The sequence below is a fragment of the Cervus canadensis genome, chromosome 27 (genome assembly GCF_019320065.1).
Source record: "Cervus canadensis isolate Bull #8, Minnesota chromosome 27, ASM1932006v1, whole genome shotgun sequence".
NCBI classification, from domain to species: domain Eukaryota; kingdom Metazoa; phylum Chordata; class Mammalia; order Artiodactyla; family Cervidae; genus Cervus; species Cervus canadensis.
This window is the reverse complement of record NC_057412.1, coordinates 31,470,442-31,493,946: the sequence shown is the minus strand read 5'-3', so window position 1 is coordinate 31,493,946 and position 23,505 is coordinate 31,470,442.

Genomic DNA, 23,505 nt, shown 5'->3' with positions numbered 1-23,505 from the left:
AAGTTCAAGGAGGGAGAGGATATAGTAAATAGTTTTATTAAATAAAACATTATGGTATTAGTGCTCAAGTACAAATAAATGGAACAATTTATTTATTAAAATATAAGAAATGGCATTACAGTTCATAAAACAGAAGATGGACTATTCTAGATATCTTTGATTCCAATATAAGATTCACCTGTCAGACTTAGTTTTGCTTTTGTGTTCTTTGGTGAAAATTCTTTAACATTTTCCACCCCTTTAATCTGGTTTTCAACAAAATTACCATGCTTCATCTGGACATGATTTGTTTTGCATTTATCTAACTAAGCTCATTCTGATTGGTATCACTTAGCAAAATTTTGATAATTCTTAACCACTATGTCTTCAAATACTACATCTTTAAAATTTTTATTCTGTCTTCTCTGAGACTCCAACTGAAATGTATTAGACATTTCACTAAAACCTCTGTGTCTCTTGTACATTTTTATGCATTCTTTTAATCTCTTGAATCTTTTTTCAAAGCACTTCATCTGTTGTATATTCTCCTTTTCTATTTTTTCCAGCTTTGACTAATCTATTAATTTCATCCTTCACAGTCTTAGTTTCTGTTACCTGTATATTTCACCTCTAGAAATTTCATTTGGTTCTTTTTGAAAGATTAAGACTTCTGCCAGGATTATAAAACTCCTCTAGGATTTTTTCAACATTTTAAGCAGAATTTTATTTGTTTAATACATGAAATACTTTCCTCATCTACATTCCCTATGAATCTATCTCTAATATCAAATTGTCTAGCTCTATATGTGTGGTTATTTTTGATTAAGTGTTGGAAATTGTAGATAAAAATGGTATAGATAATTTGAGTTCCAAAATCATTTTAGTTTTTCACATTTTTATTTTCTTCTCCCAGAGGGCTAAGGCCAACAGCAATCTCAAATCAACTTAACCCAGTCTAGTTTTGAAATAATTTGAAGCTGTGCTTCAGTCTTAGTCAGGATGGTTTGTTTCCAGTTAACCTGTACACTTATGGTGTAGAACATTGCTTTGTTCATAGTGCCTACTGGGTTTATCAGTGCTCTTACTTCTTGGTAGGTCATAAATTTCAATTTTTGTCCTCTTAGCCTTGTGATTAAAGTTTCTCTCAAATTCTAAACCTCATAAGACAGAAAAATGTCACCAAATATTTGTAGAATTCTTTTTCTTTCATATTTCAGTCCTGCTTCTGCTTATAACCATGTAGCTGTATATAACATATTTTGATATATATTTTCTAGATTTTCTATTTATTCTCATTATAAGAATTTGTTCAAGTTAACCTAATTCATTGTTATAGGGAAAATAACTAATTAAACTTTTTTAAAAATTTGGACCTAAAAAAAAAAAAATTTGGACCTGAAAACCAGATACTGCTCCAAACATTTCACTACAGTTGAACTGTTTTACATAACTATATTTTAAGACCATAAAAGTCTGTAGGCTAAACATTTTTCATATCTTTGCTGTAGATTTGTTTATTTTTATTGTTAAATGGGCATCCAAACAATATTATTGCTAATATAAAATTAATGATTCAGTTGAAATATGGATAAGTTCTACTACTAATGTTTAACCATTAACATTGCTGCCCAGGTCTACTGATTGGTTTCAACAGAAAAACGTGTACTCTAACATCTTCTGCTGACCTCTTCATTTTCTTAAAAACCAATTTACTTGCAGATAGGGATAGAAAGTCAGGGTGTGCATACTGGTGAGAATTATGAAACAAAGATTAATGAATGGTGCTTGTCAAAGATTTGCTGAACTCATGTATTTTGCGCAGACTTCCTGATACAGCGGTCATGCATTCACTCATTCTATAGCGTTTAGGACATAAAAATGGAATCACGCCAGATGAGTGAGCTAAGGAATTGTGAGTGCCTGAATGGAGCAATGCATTCCACATACTTCACCTTAATCAAGCCTGGCAAGTCACCCTTCATAGACCTCATTTTTCCCTCTGTCAGCTGAATATGAGTAACAGTTCTAAGATATAAAAGATAGGAATGGTATGTAAAATACTTCAACTTTTAATTTATTCTGAATGCTCTCTTTGAATTTTCAGCATGTTTGTTATGGTGCCAATAGATAATTTAAGAGAAGTTAATTTGTATTTTAAAGACTAATCATAGGTACATTTAAAATGATCATATAAATTGTAGTTATTTACAGTACCAATATATAGACTTTTAGTGTTTGTTGATATCAGATGAATAATTTTGAGAATATTGTAAGCAAGGTTTTAAGTTTTCATTGTAGCTCACTGTTCTCTTTACATACATTAAGTGAACTGTATCCTTATTAGCCTCTAACTAAAATATTAGTAGCTTAATTTGGATGCCATGCTAACTATGCATTGATAACCAATTGTTATTCCAATATTCAAGCCTTGAAGATTCATAATACATCCTGTGATATCATTTACTTTCATTGATCAAAAAGATTAGCAAGAATGTTGGGCAGTAACAAAAATCTTTCTCTATAGAGGAAGACACTTGTTATCTAGAGTAGAAATCACAGATTCAAGATACATCCAGATCTCCATCAAAATACCACCTCTGCTTTAGGGTTATTTTATTTGAAAAATATTTACTCACCATGTGGAGAGAAACATTCGATTTCTTTTTGATCTTTTATTTAGGAGGTAAAACAAACAAACAAAAACAAAACCCATATATACAAAGAATAGATCGGCGGGTGTCAGAGGGAAGGAGAGTGGGGAACTGGGTAAAATGAGTGAAGGGGTCAACAGTACAAACATCCAGTTATAAAGTAAATAAGTATTGGGATGTAATGTACCGCATGGTGACTACAGTCAATAATATTTTGTTTTATTTCATATTAGATAGTTGCTAAGAGAGTAAACCTTAAAAACTCTCATTACACACAAAAACTTGTAACTATATGGTGATGGAACCATATTATCTGATATAACTGATATATCCAAAAATATAAAAAATTTGCATTTTGTATGTATCAACAACTTATTTACTAAACATTTAAAAATTTAAACTTAAATCAAGTTAGAAGGGTTTGTGAAGAGAATAAAATTTAACTCTCAATTTTACATCACTATTTACATATTTTTAGAATTACAATTATGCTAGAGGCTGATGAAGTGATGACAAATTCAGTGAAGTTAGAAAGCAATAAAATATAAAAATAAAAACATATTATCTATTAAAGCAATAAAGTCACTGAGCTATCATGAGTTACAGCTGCTGAGGTTCTAGATATTTGATAGAGTCACATAGGAAGATTTTTAACAGTTATTTTTCTACATGACAAGAAAAAACTTTTGCCTTTGACTCTAAGAGTGATTATTTATCTCACTAAATAATAATACAAGAACAATAATTTAACTCCCCTCTCTTTTCCCAGCCACCCTTCAACAGCTTGCTTCAACAAATAGAAAGTTGACCTGGAAAACAGAATGTAGCCACCCGATGCAGAGTAATCGTGAGATGTTAATAGGTGAATAAGATGTAAGGGTTGATGTAATCAACCTACTTGTAATCAAGTAGGAAGATTTATAAGATGACCCCCAAGATTCCAGGTCCCTAGTATACACGTACATGTTCTCGGTTGTTAAATCAACAATCATCTAGGTTTTATTATGAAAGGCTTCTGCAGTCACAAGTTTTCCAAATCAATTATCTTTAAACTAGGGAGATAATCTAAGGGGACTGATGTGGTCAGGTGAGGATTTTAAAAATATATAATTTTCTTTAGCTTATTGAAGGAAAGAAAAATCAAAGATTTGAAGCATAAGAAAAATATAATTTTTATTGAGTTGAAGATAGATGTGGCACACGTCAAAGAATGCTTATGGCCTCTAGAAGCTGAGTAGCCACTGGCTGCTAGCCTACAAGTAAACAGGGATCTCAGCCCTTCAAGCACAAGGCACTGAATTCTGGCAACAAGAACAACTTGGAGGAAAAATTTTCCCCAGAGTCTGTGGGTGGGAATTCATATTGGCCAATGTTTTTATACCTTCTGGCATTACCATGAGCAGAGAACCCAGAACATCATGGTGTATTTCTGACCTAGAGGAGGACTAAGAGCTAATAATTGAATACTTTTTAAGCCATTGTGGCAATGGTAATTTATTTCGCAGTGAACAAAAACTAACACGTATGGAAATCATGCCTCACTTTTGCTTTTAAATTTTAGAGTAATGTATTACTTTCTGTATTTATTTGACCCCAAAGTCTAACTTATTTATTACCTAAAAAGAAAACATAGGCATGCAGTACCACAGAGCAATACCTAGCATTCTGAAAAGCACACTGCAGAGGCTTGAACATCATTTACTCTTTGTCTATTGAATTTTTAAGCCTTTAAGTCCCTTCATTTCTGGGCTCTTTTATTTCCTTTCTTCACGGCCAGTTTTTGCCAGAGTACATTTCTTTGGGTTGATACATTAAAAGATAGAAAATAATCAGGAACACAGATAACACAACTGTTCTTTCCAACCATTTCCCTTAGAGCCACAGTTCAAGAGGCATATGATGTGCCTTCCTATTTATTATAGAAGAAATTTTATCAGATGTTTTACAAAGTAATAATCAGATGCCATAGTCTTCTAGCTTGTTGTATTTGTATGTATTCTCTGCCTATCAATTGACAGCTAATCCAGAAACAAATTAGAGATTTTATAACAGTACCTTCTTAGAGATAGTACATCGCATCACATCAAGTAGTCACTCTATCGTGTCTGACTCTTTACGACCCCATGGTCCGCTAGGCTCCTCTGTTCATGGGATTCTCCAGGTAAGGATACTGGAATGGGTTGCAAGTTTCTTCTCCAGGGCATCTTCCTGACCCATGGATCGAACCCTGGTCTCCCACATTGCAGGCAGATTCTTTACCACCTGAGCCACCAGGGAAGCCCAAACACTTTAAATGAGGCTGATTGCCGAAATAAGAAAACTAAAATTTCAGTGGCCTGATGACACAGTAAAAGTTTATTTTGTGCTCATCCAATGAGTCAATTTTTGAACTGTGGTGTTGGAGAAGACTCTTGAGAGTCCCTTGGACTGCAAGGAGATCCAACCAGTCCATCCTAAAAGAAATCAGTCCTGAGTGTTCATTGGAAGGACTGATGCTGAAGCTGAAACTCCAATACTCTGGCCACCTGATTTGAAAAACTGACTCACTGAAAACGACCCTGATGCTTGATGATTGAAGGCGGGAAAAGAAGGGGGCAACAGAGGATGAGATGGTTGGATGGCATCACCAATGCAATGGGCAGGAGTTTGAATAGCCTTCAGGAGTTGGTGATGGGCCGGGAAGCCTGGTGTGTTGCAGTCCATGGGGTCACAAAGAGTCGGACATGACTGAGTGACTGAACTGAACTGAACTGAACCGAATGATTTGGTGTAGGACCCGATTAACAAAGTTTAGGTGTGAGGGAGGTTGATGGAGATATAAAAGTTGCATACAATGTTTCAAGGGACTGAAGCTGCTGGACATAATGCCATCTTCAGCAATTTAACTTCATGGTTTACTTGAGTGTAAGTATCAACTGTCAAATGAGGGGAAAGCTTGTAATGGGATTATATGGGAAAGGTTTTATGGAGTAGGCCATGTAAGTGATGCAGTTCTGTTTGCTAACATTCTTTTGCTTTGAATTTGGTCACATGACCACCACCAGCAATACCAGGCAGTGTAACCAAGCAGTGGGTTCGTCAAGAAGAGGAAATGAGGGATTTGAGGGATGAGACAGACATTTCTGTCTCAGTGTAACTTTCCATCTGTCCAAGCTTTTATTCAGTTGTTAAAGTATCTTTAAGTTATTAAATCTCTTAATATTCTTCATTTCCTTAAGAATTATAGATATATGTTTCCTAACACCTGTATAGAATCTATACATGATAGTCTGTTTCTAAAATGATTCCCCATGGGTATATATACATTTATGTATAATATGTTGATAATTTAACTATGGATTATTAACATACATTTTTAAAGCCTTCTTAGCAGTCCATTCTTGGGCTTCCCTTGTGGCTCAGCTAGTAAAGAATCCGCCTGCAATGTGTGAGAGACGAGGGTTTGATCCCTGGGTTGAGATGATCCCCTGTAGAAGGGAAAGGCTACGCACTCCAGTATGCTGGAATGTAGTTGATTAACAATGTTTTGTTAGTTTTGGGTGTACAGCAATGTGATTCAGTTATACATATATATGTATATATTCTGTTTTCAAATTCTTTCTCCATTTAGATTATTACAAAGTATTGAGTAGACTTTCCTGTGCACTACAGTAGGTCCTTATTGGTTATCTATTTTAAATATAGTTGTGTTCCTTTGTCTGACTTACTTCACTTAGTATGGTAATCTCCAGGTCCATCGATGTAGATTCAAGTGTCATTTTATTCTTTCTGATGGCTGAGTAATATTCTCCTGTATATAAATAGCACATCTTCTTTTTCTGTTCATCTGTCCGTGGATGTTTAGGCTGCTTCCATATTTTGGATACTGTAAAACAGCACCACCATGAATATTGGGATGTATGTATTCTTTTGAACTATATTTTCCCTTGAATATATTCCCGGTAGTGAGATTGCTCAATCACATGGTAGCTCTATTTTAGTTTCTAAGGAACTAAAAAGGAACCACCATATTGTTCTCCATAGAGCTGTACCAATTTGCATCCCACCAACAGTGTAGGAGAATTCTCTTTTTTCTATAGCCTCTCCAGCATTTACTGTTTGTAGAATGTGTGATGATGGCCATCTTGACTGGTGTAAAGTGATACCTCATTGTAGTTTTGATTTGATTTCTCTAATAATTAGTAATGTCAAGAATCTTTACATGTGCCTAATTATGAAAAGTGGTTTCTATTCATGTGGTTAATTTGGATAAATATGTTTAAGTCTCCTGCCCATTTTTTTTTATTGGATTGTTTAGATTTTTTTGTATTGAGCCACATGAGATGTTTGTAAATTTTGAAGACTGATCCCTTGTCAGTCACATTGTTTGCAAAAATTTTATCCAATTTGTGGGTTGTCTTTTCAATTTTTTATGATTTCTTTTGCTGTATAAAAGTTTCTGAGTTTCATTAGGTCCCATTTGCTTATTTTTGGTTTTATTTACATTTTACTATGAGACGGATTGAAAAGGTATTGCTGTGATTTATGCCACAGTGTGTTCTGATTATATTTTCCTCTAAGACTCTTACAATATCCAGTCTTAAGTTTGGGTCTTTAATCCATTTTGAATATAATTTTGTGTGTGGTATTAAAGAATGTTCTAATTTTATTTTATTACACGTAACCATCCAGCTTTCTTAGCATCATTTATTGAAGAGACTGTCTTTTTTCCATTGTATAGTCTTGCCTCCTTTATTGTAGATTAACTGACTATAGGTGCATGGGTTTATTTCTGGGTATTTTATCTCAATATTGCTTTGGTCATTTGGGATCATTGGTGTTTCCATACAAATAAAAAAATATTAGTTTGTTCTTGTTCTGTGAAAAATGCCATTGGTAATTTGAAATGGGTTGTATTGCATCTATAGATTCCCTTGTGTAGCACAGTAATTTTAACAATATTGATTCTTCCCATTCAAAAACATGGTATATCTCTCCACCTGTTTTTGTCATCTTTGATTTCTTTCATCAGCATCATATAGCTTTCAGAGTGTGAGTCATTTGCCTATTTACATAGGATTATTCCTAGGTATTTTATTCTTTTTGATGAGATGGTAAATGGAATTGTTTCTTGAGTTGCTCTTTCTGATCCTTTGTTTTTAGTATATAGAATTGTAACAGATTTCTGTGTATTAATTTTGTATCCTGCAACTCTACCAAAATTATTAATAGTATTTTTCTGTAGCATCTTTAGATTTTTCTATGTATAGTAACATGTCATCTGCAAATGTGACAATTTCACTTCTTCTTTTCCAATTTGGATTCCATTTATTTCTTTTTCTTCTTCTTTCTATTCCTAGGATGTCCAAAACTATCTTGAATAAAAGTGGAAGGAGTGGACATCCTTGTCTTGTTCCTGATCTTAGAGGAAATGATTTTACGTTTTCACCATTGAGTACGATGTTTGTTGTAGTCTTATTTATACCCTTTCTTATGTTGAGGTATATTCCCTCAGTGCCCACTTTCAGGAGAGTTTTCATCATAAATGTGTTTTTTCTTTTATAATATCTACAGAGGGGAATGTGATGCTGTCTTAACTCTCTAAGAACTTTCTAGTGATATAGTAAAATAAGACATAGTGAAAATATTATAGAGTGGGAGAGGCACCAAAATTATGAGAATCAGAAGAGTAACAAGTAATATATATTGAGGTAAGTGAGGAAAAGCTATAAAAAGTAGCATTTGACATGAATTTGAAGATTTGGTAAATATGCAGTCTTATGAGATGAGAAAATGTTCTAAAAAAGAAATATACATTTACACAATTTCTATTAGACTGCTCCTAAGTAAGTTGTTGAATAAAAAATTCTTAATAATAGGATATTTTGCTGATGAACATTGATTGAAAATTATTTTAAATTTCATAAATATTTTGGAATAAATTTACTAAATCTATTAATGACACAGAAATTGAAATTTAATGACATGACATAGAGATATCAGTGAACATCAGATAGTGCAAAGCTATGTGATGAGACAGAAAATGCTGGCATTAAATATAAGTATAGACAACATAACTGATGATGGAGCCTATATTCTAATCTGATGGGAAGCCAAGATATGCTGTCAAATATTTAATAAAGCATATATTCAGCAATATTTTAGATTAAGTAGTATAAATGTACAGAGTATGTTTACATTTTTATTGATTCATTCATTTGTTCAATAGCCAATCACTAATGCTTACCATCCTAGAAAGAGTTTATGGATTAGAATGAAGGAGCAGCTAAATATTGTATTTCAGTTTCCAAGAATGAAATTAAAAATGATTTGATTTCAAAGAATGGGAAAAGAGAAAAGGGAATTGTTCTATTCTTTTCACTGCATGCTAATACTGTTCATCATCTTTCAAATAGAACCTAATCAAATGTTCCCCAGATGGGTGTCTAAAAATCTGTCCTCTCTTCTTTCCTTTCATTGTTGCTGCTTGAGTTCAGGCCCTCATATCTGCCACTGGAAATATTTTAAAACAAACTTCTGGTTGGTTTACATACAGCCAATTTATTTAGTTCCATTTGACTTGTCATGCTGCCACTCCAGCTACCATGCTTAAAATGCAAATAAATCATTCACTTACCAGTATTAAAATTGTGTTGACACCCTGAAATCCCTTGACTAGGTCTAAAATGTAGGCATACATTTTGTAGCATAAGCCTAATCTATGTATTTCTACTTCATTTGCTACAAATCTCTCGTCTTCCTACTCCATCTCTTACATTGTGGTCCATGAAACTTTTTACCTCCTTGGACACATTAGGCTCTTTCATAGTCTACAGGTTGGCACAAATTAAAGACCCAGATCAGATATCATGTTCTCATTATGATATTCTTTGCAATACCCAAGAAAAGTTGTTCCAATCTCTGTGCTCTTTTAGAACTGTATATGTATCAAAATAAAGCTATATATATATAGCTATATTAAGCTATATATATATATATATATATATATTAACAGGTAAAATAAGTTGAATGTTCATTTCCATCTATTTTTCTTTTCCTTAATATCTAACATAGTGCCTAGTATAAAAGAAGTAGTAACAAATGCTTGTTAAGTAAATGAATAAATTTGCTGAATTTAAGGTATAGTGAAACTCAGTTTTCACATGTGAATTTTAGAATTTATATTTGCTGCCGTTTCACTAATCAAGTTTATTTCTTTATTCTAGAGTTAAGTATAGTAGCAAGCAGAAGAAAGTTTATGGATAAAATTCATTGACAGTAATATATTTTCTTAACTATGGATTGAGTTTTGCCTGCTGAAGTAAAATACACCCTCCTTTACCACCAATTGTGATTTGTGCCTTCTTAGTATGCCAATGTAAGGATAAGGTTTAAAAATATGTTCTATATTTTTACCCTTGGAGATAGTAATTGCAAAAATTTACAGTATTCTTTTTGGAAAATCTCAACAAAAAATCAAAATTAACTCAGAAATTGGTGAAATATAGGAATTTTAAGTGTATTTTTTTCCTAGAGTTGCTCTTCACATTTTAGAAACTAATTAGAAACTTTTTATAGCTTTTGCCCTTTACTTATATCACATATGTTTGAAAGCTTAGATTTCTCTGTCTTTCAGACAGTGAGAGGAAAACTTATTCAAGATGAGTGAAAAACTGCACAACGTGTTTTGCTATTTCAGGAATCCATTCTTATTAGTATCAGCATCCATCAGGAAAGTTCTAGAAATGTAATGGCTGCCCCTCTCCCTTAACCCCCAACAAAAATTTCCTATAGTTTTTTTAGTTTTCATCTCCAAGAATTCACATTAAAAGGCTGAGAGTTCATGTCATAAAGATGTAAAGAAGTGGTTGATGGAGTGGAGAAGGGCAAGTATAAATCTTTCCTACCTGACGGATAATTACTTTTAAACCAAATCTGCTTAATTATGGAGCTAGAAAATATAAGTTAGAAATGATAAAGCAGTAGCAAGGTATGATAAATATTATGAGAACTTATAAAGCCTATTTTACAGTAGTCATATAACATCAATATTAGAATAAAAATAAATCTTACTAAAACTGCCCAGAGCCCTCTTTGAAAGCCATTCCACTATGACTCAAACATCTTATTGTTCCTTGTTATTGGTTCTAAAAGTGTTTGTGATAGTCATTATAGTTTATTCAATGACTACTCAATTACATATATTATTAGTCATTATTAATATAAGCTTACTTTTTTATCCCTATATTTCTAAACAACTGTGCATTTTCCTTTTGAATGCTGGCACAAGGTACAGAACACAAAATTGTATCAATATGACTAAATATATTTTATATTATACTGATTAATCTTTCTGAAATTAAATGTTATTAAATAAAACTCCTTAATATGAAAAATAATAAAATAGCATTAGCTAAAACTTTAGGAGTTATAATTCAGATTTTTTTAAAGAAATATGAGTTTTAGGTATACATACTTCCTTTCCATTCTTACCCATACATGCACATATATTGTTGTAATTATAACCATACTCCAAATTTTGTTTGCTTGATTTAGCATTGCATTGTATGCATTTTTCATTTTGCCATACATGATGAGTCATTTATTTGACATACTCTAATTTAAGTATTCTTCTTAATGAAGTTTTCTTGTGTCTTAATTTTCAAATCTTGTAGCTAATGCTTCACCCAATTTCCCTTCAAAGGTTACATTTTACATACAATAATACAAAATGAAACTGGGAAGTAGATATAATAGTGAGATGTCATTTTCTCACATATGTAAATTGGTCTAACCACCACCAGTCAAGGTATATACTCTTACAACATCTCAGAGATTTTCTCATCCTATCTTGTTAATGATAACAGCCATTCTCTGCCTGCCCACTGTCCATAACTCCTGGCAATCACTGATCTGCTCTACGCATACATACTTTGTCACTTTGAAAATATTTTATAAATCAAACCATATAGCTTGAAGCCTTTTAGGATTGTGGATTTTTACTCAGCATAAATATCTTTGAAATCTGTCCAAGTTGTAGTATGCATCAATAATTCATTGTTTTTCACTCCTGAGTTGTATTTAATTATATGTATGTACCACAGTATAATTATTCACCAATTACAGGCCATCTGAGTTGTTTTCAGCTTTTGGCTGTTACATAATTGCTATGCACAATTTGTATTTTTGTGTGGCCATAAGTTTTTACCTCTCTGGATAAATACTCAGAGATACAATTGCTGGTCATATGGTAAATGTATGCAGTTTTCCCAGAATGGATGTAACATTTTACATTCTTGCCAGCAACTTATGAGAGATCCAGTTGCTCCACATCCTTGAGAGAATTCAGCACTGCCATTACTTTGTAGCTGTTCTAAATAGGTGTGTAGTTGTTCAGAAGCATTAACATAGCAGATCTAGTATGGCTATCATTATTTAGGCCTGCTTATAAGATGGGCTCCTGGGTGGCATCTTGGAACTTGGATTTGAAAGAGCTTCTGTTATTCCCAGATAAGGACAGCTCATGGTACCTGAACTCTTTGTACAATTTAGTTTGCATTGAACACTTGCTCTCCTTCTGGGAGTCTGGAAAGTTGACATACTCCAGGAAGAGGGTGCCTATATAGCCCATGCCCAGTTAAAACCCTGAGCACCGAGCACTTAATGAACTTCCCTGACAGCACTTCACCTGTGTTGGCACACCTCATTGACAGGAAGTGCGTCCCGTGTGACCACAGTGGGGGAGAACGGTGGTAGGTTTACATCTGACTTCTACAGGGATTCTTCCCAACACACTTCCCCTTTGTTCACTGTACTTCTACTGTGTCACTCCTAAATCACAGCACTAAGTATGCCTGTATGCTGAGTCCTGTGAGTACTCCTAATGAATCAGCAACCTGGGGTGGTCTTGTGGAGCCCAACACAGTAGTAATAGCTCCTTCATCTTAATTTGCATTCCCTTACTGACTAGTCATATTGAACACCTTTCATATACTTGTTTTCCATTTGCATAGCATCTTTAATGAAATGTCTCATTTATTTTTAATTAGACTTTATATATATGTATTTTTACAACTGAGTTGTGTAAGTTCTATGTGTATTCTACATAGGAGTCTCTTATCAGATATATGGTTTGCAAATATCTCCTCTCAATGTGGAATTTTTCATTTTATCCTCAACATGGCAACAATTTTAATTTTGATGAAACCCAATTTATCTATTTGTTTACGATCAAGTCTTTGAGGGATGTCTAAGAGTACCTCACCAAATGCTATGACCAAGAATATTCTCATATGTTTACTTCTAAAAATTGTATAGTTTACCATTTTAGATTTAAAATTGTGATCTTTTGAGGTAATTTTTACATGACCTGTAAGACTTAGATAAAATTTTTTGGCCTATGTATATCTCAGTGCTCGATCTCCATTTGTTGAAAATATTATCTTTCTTCCATTTAATTCCTTTTGCAACTTAAAACAACAACAACAATTGACTATAATTAAATTGTGTTGCTTCTGGGTGCTCTCTTCTGATCCCCTGATATTTTGTCCTTTCCTTCACCAATACAATGTATCTTGATTGCTCTAGCTATTCAAAATTCTTAATATAGTATAATTTCTCCCACTTTATTCTCCTTTTTTCAAAATTATTTTAGCTATTCTAATTCTTTTGCCTTGAAATATAACTTTTAGAATAATCCTGCCAAATCTACAAAAAGTCTTGCTGAAGATTTCGGTAAGAATTGTGTTAAACCTGTGTAATTGACATCTTTACTATATATAGTCTTCTAATATATGGACAAATATGTCTCTCCACTTATTTATATCTCCTTTGATTTTTATTAGGATTTTGTAGTTTTCAGAATGTAAGTTTTAGGTCTGTTCTACTGGGTTTGTATCTCAGAATTTCTCTTTTTTTCAAATGATTGTAAATTGCATTATATTTTTAAATGTTGATGTCTATATATTCACTACTAAAAATACAATTGATTTTTGTATATTTGTCTTACACCCTGAAAACTTGCTGTTCTCTCTAATTAATTCTAAGAGTTATTTTTGTGGATTGCTTGGGATTTAAAATTCATTATGTTGTCTGCAAATAGGGACAGATTTATTTCTCTTTTTTTGACCTGGATGCCTTTTTTTCTTTTACCTGCTGATTTCATTCTTTTTCCCTTTGTCTTTAATTTTCAGACTTTTGAGTATGATGTATCTTGGCATTTTTTTTTTTTTTTTTTTTAGTTTTATACTGTTTGGAGTTTGCTCAGTTTCTTGAATCTGTTGGTTTTCATTGTTTAAAAAAAAAAACTGTTCTAAATTAAGTTATACTTGATGTACATATTATATAAGTTACAGGTGGACAATATGGTGATTTAATATTTTACATTTTAAAATCGGGTGGAGAGGGAGGTGGGAGGGGGGATCGGGATGGGGAATACGTGTAACTCTATGGCTGATTCATATCAATGTATGACAAAACCCACTGAAATGTTGTGAAGTAATTAGCCTCCAACTAATAAAAAAAAAATATTTTACATTTTATGAAATAATCACAATATCTCCAATTACCATTCTCACAAGAAAAACTTGCTACAAAGCTATTGAGTATATTCCCTATGTGTACATTACATCCCCATAACTTCTTTTTTTCTTAATAAAAGTGTGTTTATTATTTAAAAAAATTTTTGGGATATAGTTAGTTTACAATATTGAATTGGTTTCAGGTGTACAACAAAGTGAATCTGTTACACATGTACATAATCCATTCTTATATTCTTTCCCCTCTGTATACACCATCACAAAGTATTGCAGAGTTCCCTATGCTATCTAGTAGGGATTTAGTTATTAGTTATTTATATTTTATATGGCAGTGTGTATGCGTCTGTCTCAATTTTCCTTTTGGGCCTTTTAATCCCCTTCATAATTTTCACTGTTGCTGGTTTATGTCTTCTGTCATATTTGGAATAGTCAACCACTATTCCTTTGAAAACTTTTTCAGCCTCACCCTCTCCTTCTTATGAATTATTATCACATGATTGTCATATTTTTATTGGCCCACAAGTTGCTGTGGCTATGTTTATCGTTCCAGCCAATATTTTGTCTAAGGTTAAGATGCAGTGGTTTCTGTTGTTCTAATCTCTGAGTTCACTGATTCCTTTCTCTGCCCCCTCCATCCTGTTTTTAAATACATCATTGTAGATTCTTTATTGTTGCTGTTACTACACTGTCTAGTTATTGATTTTGTATTTGGTTCCTTTCTCTTTTCTTGCTGTTTTTTTCTATTTCTTTGAGGAGATATTTTATTTTTGATTAGCTTTAAGCATTTGTAATTGCTAGTTGAAATATTTTATGATGGCTTTTCAACTGTTCTCATGCCATATCTGTCATGCCTGCTATTATTGACTTCTATTGACTGACTTTTTTCATTCAAGTTGAAATTTTCTTGGTTCTTTATATGACAAGTGATTATCAGTTGAAAACATGACATTTTGAGTATTATGAGACTGTATTTTATTTAACTTTGTAACTTCTTTGTTTTAACTAGTGTTAATGACATCATTATAGAAGGGGAAGGAGGGTGGGTACTACATCCTTATTTCCGGGTAGTTGTGAAATTCCAAGTTCCCTTATTGGCCTCCACTGACTAGAGAGAGAGTTCTTTATTACTGGGTGGAATTTTCAGCTGCAAATATGCCTGTGGGAGGACCAAGATGGCCTGAAGAGGCAAGAATGCCTTGTTAGTCCTCCTCAGATGACCTCCACTGTTCCTGCTGGAAGAGGGAGGGCTCATTACTGTTGATTGGTGATGAAAGCTTGTCTTTTCATAAGGGCTTTTTCTGATGACAGCCCAGGAAACAGGGATGCCTCATTTTCACAGGTAAGGGTGGAGTACAGACTCTTCACATGGTTTCTATTAATACTGGGAAACAGGATGAAATGCGGGCTTCTTACTCAGACTTCTGTGTTGTAACCCCAGCAGTGGTGTGGGTGCCATATTACAGCCTTGTGGGCATGGAAGTCTTGGCTCCCCTCTCACCTTTTGCTGCTGGGGTGGAGATGGGGCCACAGATTCTTCTGTGGTGTTTGCTTGAAATATACAATGTTTTGACTCAATCAAACACTTCTGTCTTACTACTCTGCCCTTTTCCCCCTGGTCCTTTGGTTGTGGAGAGCCAACTTTTATTTGTTTGTTTGTTTTGCCTATGGCTATTGACATTTCTGAATTGCTAGCTTCTCTAGCACCAAGACTGGGGAAAATAGGACACAATTTTTAAAACTGTTCTCACCAATGTGTCATTCCTTGAGTCCCAAGGCTCCTGGCTGGTCTGTCTTCTCTCCACATTTCAGAGTTTGTTTTATACACACACACACACACACACACACACACACACACACACACATATATATGGAGAGAGAGAGAGTATCTAGAGCTTTTAGTTCTATTTAGTGGGAAGAAGAGTATAAAAGTACTTATACACCATCTTTTCCAGAAGTGGAACTACCAAAACTGTAGGCTTTTATTGAAGATTAAATGAAATAAATTTTATCAAGGGTGAGAATAGTGACTATTATTTTGCAGCATTTAATAATTTTTAGTATCCAATTTTGACATCTGCATAAATATTCTGAAAATTAATTAAAAGAGTAATTATATAAAATGAGAAATTAACTTTCCTCATTGATGCTATAATATATATCAAATTACACATTAGTTTATCATCTTCTATCAGTAACTTGCATAGTTTGTTGGAAACTGAAGATTTTTAGAATACTATCTAATAAATGAAAGTCATATTTCTTCTGTACAGTACTCGCATAGATTTAATTATTTTGAAATCTTTGATACAAGCTCTCAATTTATATTTCTTAAGCATAATTGCTAAAAAGAAATTGCATCAACTGGTCTCACTGCCCTATTGCTTTCCCATCTGTCCTTGACATTTAAATGGATTTTCTGAAGATGAAAGAACATAATACAAAAGAGAAAAGAGAGAAAGTGATCAGAGCATTAATAGAAAGAGGTAAGACTACTGAATTCTCTCTTGCATTTATCAGCTTGAAACCTTAGTCAACAGTTGTAGATAGACTTCCTAGTTAAATTGTTCCACATCAAATGTTATTCATAAGTATTTATTCATAAATATTATATAATAGGGTACAACATTTTAAAAACAGATAGTAGCTAAAGCATAATCAATTTAAAAGAATCATTATCCTATTTTTTCTTTATATGGCGAGTCACGGATTATTACACCTACTATCTTTCAGGGACTTGGCACAAACACTGTTACTGAGAATTTGCAAATTTTCTGTTTCCTGCTTTTCTTACTGTTTCATCCTAACCCTCCTGCTTACACAGCACCTTCTCATATTTTATATGTGTCCTTTCACTATTATTACATTAAATGTTACTCATTCCAAACTCTTTGCATGGAGTTCTGTGTTCTTAGGAAGAAAAGCACTTTATAAATCTAATAAGTAAACCCAACTTTAAAATCCAATAAAGAGGAACCTCTAGAAATTATTAAAGATTTCACTGACAGAGAAATTAAACCTTGATATCCCATTTCCTTATCTTTTCACTGCAGTAGAATCCATGAAATCAATATATCTGAAATGAAGTGCATACAGTTCATTCAGAAGAATGGCTCTGGCACAAAAGTGAGCAGCTTCTAAAAATCATCAAGGCTGCTCATTCTTGAGAGAGTATGCACAGATTTTTAACATAGTTGTTCTCTTAAATTTATCTGAATTTAGAAAAGTGAATGCCAGCACTTTTGACAAATCCACAAATAGATGCTAATGGGCCTCAATATTAAAAACTGAAAGTCTCATAACATAGTCACAATATTATAAAAATGTCATGCACATTACACATTTGAAACTCATATGCATCATGATTAAACAAGTGTTATTATCAATAGGGCAGTTAAACAAATAGTTTATTTGGAATTTAATTTGGAAGCACCAGCATCTAATCTCCCAAAAAGAATATAATCAACATCTAGATCAGCTTGGCACAGGAAATATAACCTTCCAAGAAATAACAGACAATAGTACACACAAAGGGTTTGCGTGCTAAGTCAGTCACTTCAGTTGTGTGCAACTCTTTGAGATCCTGTGGACTGTAGCACACCAGGCTCCTTTGTCCATGGGGATTCTCCAGGCAGGAATACTGGAGTGGGTTACCATAGCCCTCCTTCAGCGATCTTTGCTACTCAGGGACTGTACCTGAGTCTCTTATATTTCCTACATTGGCAGGCATATTCTTTGCTACTAGTGCCACCTGGGAGATCTTCATAATCTTCTATTCTGTCCATTATATATATATATTTAAGTTTAAGGAATAAATATATGTTAATACATACATACTGCTATGTCTAAATGTCCAACTGGAAGATAAAATAGTTAATGATATACCAAACACACGCCAGTTATCATATTTTTATATACAGTTCATTTTTGTGTACAGTCATTAACTATCCCAAATTCACCTGCAGATTAGGATGTAGTAGCTTATTCTAAACTTGTAAGCCACAGTTTCTGGTATGCTCCTAGACTCTTAAGAGATGCTTCATCTATTATACAAGCCTCTTTAAAAATATGGTCTAAGGTTGTACTGGGAGATTTTCACTGCACTACCCTCATTTAGAAGAGCTTTGTTCAGGAATAGACACCTCCTCCAAGATCAGTCAAAACATGGGCTACTAGCTGAAAAAGATTCTAGACCAAAAAAAAAAAGTATTCTTATGGGAATTTTAAAGGACAAATGGAAACAATCTATTGGTGGGTAGCTGTATCAGTCAAGGTCCAGTCAGAAGAGATTAGCCACACCAGATATTTGAATAGAGAGAAGTTAAATAGAAACGTGGTAGATATGTAAGGGATTCTTAGGTGGCACTAGTAACAAAGAACTTGCTTGCCACTGCAGGAAACATAAGAGATGTGGGTTCGATTGCTGGATCAGGAAGATCCCAGGAAGCAAGGCATGACAACCCACTCCAGTATTCTTGCCTGGAGAATCCCAAGTACAGAGGAGCCTGGTGGGCTACAGTCCACAGGGTTGCAAAGAGTCGGACATGACTGAAGTGATTTAGCCCACAGGAACAACTTAAAAGGCAGGAAGAAGCATTAAGTTTATCATTCCTAGAGAGAAACACTTACCACCCCTAACACTGCAGAATAACAGAAAGAAATTTGAATTATTAAGACAAGAAGTTTGGACAAGAGATCCCACAGAGCTGAAACCCTGGCTTCTGAGGAGGAATCGTTGGCCAATGTTGCTGAAATTCCTGACTTTGGAGAAGGAAGTATAATTGCATGATACTCAAGCCAGATCTTTAAAAAGGGGGCACGGGGACTGAGGTCTTGGAGTGGGGCATGGTGTGGAGAAAACAGAAAACTTGATTCATCTCCCACAGAAAGGAACAGGTCTTTTTGAGTAAGCATTGCTAGGGTAATGCTCACGGAAACAAAGAGAAAACAACCAAGAAGGAACAAATCTTTTCTTCCTTCTCTTGCCTTCTGCTCTTCTGACACTTCCTGCTGACAGAGGCCAACAAAGAGTGAACACAACAGATCTAGGGCTTTCAGAACTTCAGTACCAGCATCACAGAGCAGATACTAAAAGGAGGCATTTGAATCTGAGAAAGAAAAACTTAATAACATTATATCCTGTTCCTTTGGCCACTCAGCTTTCATATGTGCTTTTTTAATACATATTTTAACTTCCATAAAACAACAAGGTCATTTATGTTTTCATGTAATAAGATGCAATTATCTTGTATTCAAGTGAAGATATCCTTGCATTCTGCTGAAATAAAAAGGTATAAAATACCAACAGTTATTGTATCTGAGTCTGGGAGACTGTCACATTACCTGTCTTTGATCTATGCTAATTTACCTTCAAACTCAATTGCAGTCACATCTGCATATTTTGTTCCCTGAATTATAAATCCCCTTACCTGAGTGGTGAGTTCTGATATTGAGTTATAAATTTAACCTTCTACAAAGTGTGGATAAAATAGTGAGGGGAAGAAAGAAGAAAATTGCATACATATACATGCACGTGCACATACATATGTTCAACAAAAAGGAAAATATATAAATACTAATATAAATACAAACATAAATATATAAAGCAAGGAATTCATCGCTCTGTAACCAATCTTGAAGGCATAATTGATATCTTCAATCTTAAATTATTTATTCCATTTTTCTTTTGTCCTTAAGCATAGGCTTTAAGGCTGCAATGGATATTTATGACTTCCTCCTTTCAGAACTCCTTCTATGTTTTCTTTGCCTTAAGCTAGTCTTGTCATGTTTCTTTTCTTATTGTGGTTCTTCGAGCCTTCATTCTTGAAGGGTCTAAAATCTTAGTGGTTTTTATTTTTTTCAAAGCTCTATTTTTCCATTAGCTTACATTATTAGACATTAAAGTATTATGAGACTTCCCAAGGAATTCTCTGGGTTCCAAATATAATCTTTCCTGCCCTTATTTTGTAGCAGCAACCAACTTTCCCCTTGGTAATCTGTATCAGTCACTCCAGTGAATAGAGTAGCCACCCTGCTTACCCACTGGTTCAGTGGCATGGAAAGCAGGAAAGGTGGCCTCTCAAGTCGCTATTGCGTAGAACAAAGGTATCTTTGGTGGAGATTTCCATTCCTTGGAGACACCTCCAAAAATAGCAGAGACCTATGTTGAGACAGTGAAAAAAGAAAATCTCTGTGATTTAAGCTGTTACTAGTAGCAAGAGGAGTCACTCCCAGGACTTGATCCTCTGGATATAGGAGAAACAGCAAATATGTTGGTCAATGATAAATACAGATGTTGGGCCCTAACATATAAAAGGCTCTTCTTTCAAATGTTTGTGATTCCTCCCCCTCCCCACCCCCCAGATTGGCACTCTGAGTCTTGAGTAGGCATTTCCATCAATGGATTAGGACAGCTACTGCTAAGACCCATGAATTCCATGAGCAAAAGCCCTTGACTGCTCTTATTTTGCTAGGAAATAAGTTTCTTCACCAGAATCAATGTTGTACAAATGTCATGATGATGAATAGGCCATAATAGAAATCTTTGGATGGTGATGTTGGCAGAAGCATTGAGGGCAGAGAAAGCAAACCCATATCCAGAATACATGTCTATTCTAGTGAGGACAGAGCTCTGTCCCTTCCTTGCTGCAAGTGGTCCAGTGTAATAAACCTGCTAACAAGTGATTGTTTCGTCCCCCCAGAGAATGAATCCATACCAGAGTTCACTGTTGGTTTGCAGCTGGCAGATAAGGAACTCAGCAGTAACTAGGTAATTTAGCATTGGTGAAGGACATACATGTGGGTAACCCCTCCACGAATCGTCTCCACCCCTGCCATTATGGCTACCATAGATGAACTGAGCAAAAAAAAAAAATAAGGTGCTGAATAAAGAAGCCAACTAATGTCCATAGAATGTATCATTTTGTCAACCAAAAACCTCTTCTGCAGTGGATGACCTGTGGGGAGCATTAAAATAGGACATAATTGCTTTCTAACTCTGTATCCACTCTGACAGATCCATCCATACACCTCTTACCCAGGTTTCACTCTCACTAATTTTTAAATCTTGTCCTTTTCAAGTTTCTAAGTATCCTAAAATCATTAGCATCTACATGTGCATTAATGTATTAAAAGACTTGGTCTTTTGACCATCATTTGGCCTAGATGAAGTGAAAAGCCAAATATATATTACACGTGAAGTTCCAAACACTAGAATAGTGCTTCTCAGATTTTCTCAATATGTTCTTTATGTGTCCTCTTGCAGATTGATGGCTGCAAATGCCCAAACCTATCATTTCATAATAAGAAGCACACATAAATAGTCATTTGTCTCATAGTTAGGTGGTTAGTGTCTTCTAGGGCTCAGTAGCAAGAAAGGAACTGTGTCTTGAACGGGTAAATAGCTGTTTGCAGAAGAGAACAAGGATTTTCCAAAAATATCATAGAACTTACTGTGATTCTTCTATAAGTCTTGCTGCTGCTGCTACTGCTAAGTCTTGCTAGGGGTCCCATAAAAGTGAAGTGAAAGGAGTTCAGTCATGTCCAACTCTTTGTGATCCCATGGACTGTAACCAGTCAGGCTCCTCCATCCATGGAATTCTCCAGGCAAAATACTGGAGTGGGTAGTCATTCCCTTTCCCAGGGGTCTCCTGCCTTGTAGGCAGATTCCTTACCATCTGAGCCACCAGGGAAGTCCAGATGTCCCATACAGCATCCCCATTTTCCACAAACACTTAGAAAAATATCAACTCTATTATTCATAAGGCAAACAGGAAGAGTAATGAAGACCAGCCTAGATTTTCTGCTAGGCCATTTCTTGCTCTGGTTCTCACTAAAAACTGGCAAACTTACAGGTTACCTAAGGTATATGATGCTCCCAAACCCAAAAGACTCATCAAGAATTGCATTTCTCTTCTGTACAGGTTCTCTTCCTGCAACTTATCTTTGAGTGTGAAGGAAATATTATGACATGTTCTAAATCTTTGTACTCACAGAAACGTCCCTGAGTTATCAGGTCCCTGGGCTTGCTTTTAGGTTTCTATACCATCCTCTCTGTCACATAGATCTCACTAAGGAATCTTAAGTTCTTGCTACTTCATGTTCATAAAATCCAATAAGCCATAATGTTAATGAAATGATGTGATCTTTCACAGAATATCCAAACCATTAAGATCTCTGTGAACTATATTACTGCAGTGAACCAGAGTAGATATAGTCCTGAGGCAAGATATTCAAATGTATACCATTGGTCCTGCTGGCTAAATTTAACAGCTTTTGATAGCCTTTTCAAATTGATACGTAGAAAACTGTACTATTCAGGTCAATAGCTGCATATAAAGTACCCAGAAATGTGTCAGTTTGCTCCAAAAAATAAACTGTCTGCAACAGTGGGGGCAAGTGGAATCTCTGCCTGATTCAGATAAAATAATCCATGTTCTCCAAGAATCATTCATTCTCTGAACAGTTAAAGGGGGCAACTTAGAAGAGTGCTGTCATAAGAATGATTATGCATCTTTCAAGATTTTGATGTTTTCCCTAATACCTGCAGTTTTCCAAAAATTGTGGTAGACTGCTTCTAGCCTACTATACTGGAAGAAAGGAAAATTCTTAGGGTCTGTCTTCCACTTCATCTTTCTTCCTATAATAGCTCTATATTATTGTTTAGATGGCAAATGTGGAGTTTCTTCAAGTTGCCAATTATAACTATTTCCATTATATATTGAGGAACTGGAGAAATAACTATAGGAAGAGACCTCAAATATATTGGACTCAATGTGATATAAACTTTGGTAAAAATCTTATTTATCATCTGAATTAAATAAAATAGTATTTTAGCTGGTGGACGATAAACAGTTATAGGATTTTTGTATTCTCATGATTTGCGAAAATTCAGAGAAAGTCTTCAGTAATTTCCAAAAGGTTTGGACATTTCCACAGTGTGTAATTGCTCAATTAAATGAAATCCTCTTTGGGATATGCTTGAAATAACCATATACTTATAGTATATACTTGTGACAGTGTTTTTGGGTCCCTCCTCAAGTGTATCTAGACTTTTGTTCAATCCATATTCTTTAAGTCTATGAAAAGACGTAGTCCTAAAAACTGAACAATGATTTATTATTGTGGTGAATCAATTTATGTTTTTGACCACCAGATTTGGAATCTTGTTTTGTAGATCAAGTACATTATTAGTAACCAGAGGACATACTCACTGGTAGAGGAAATCATGATCAATTAACTATCAACAGCATCCCTGTGGATCAAAACTTTCTAATTCCCACTTTATCCTTTATCCCTGCTGTTCTTTTTAGTGTGAAATAGGTTAAGTACTGCCACCAGCCTCTGTGTTCCTGGTATCCGCT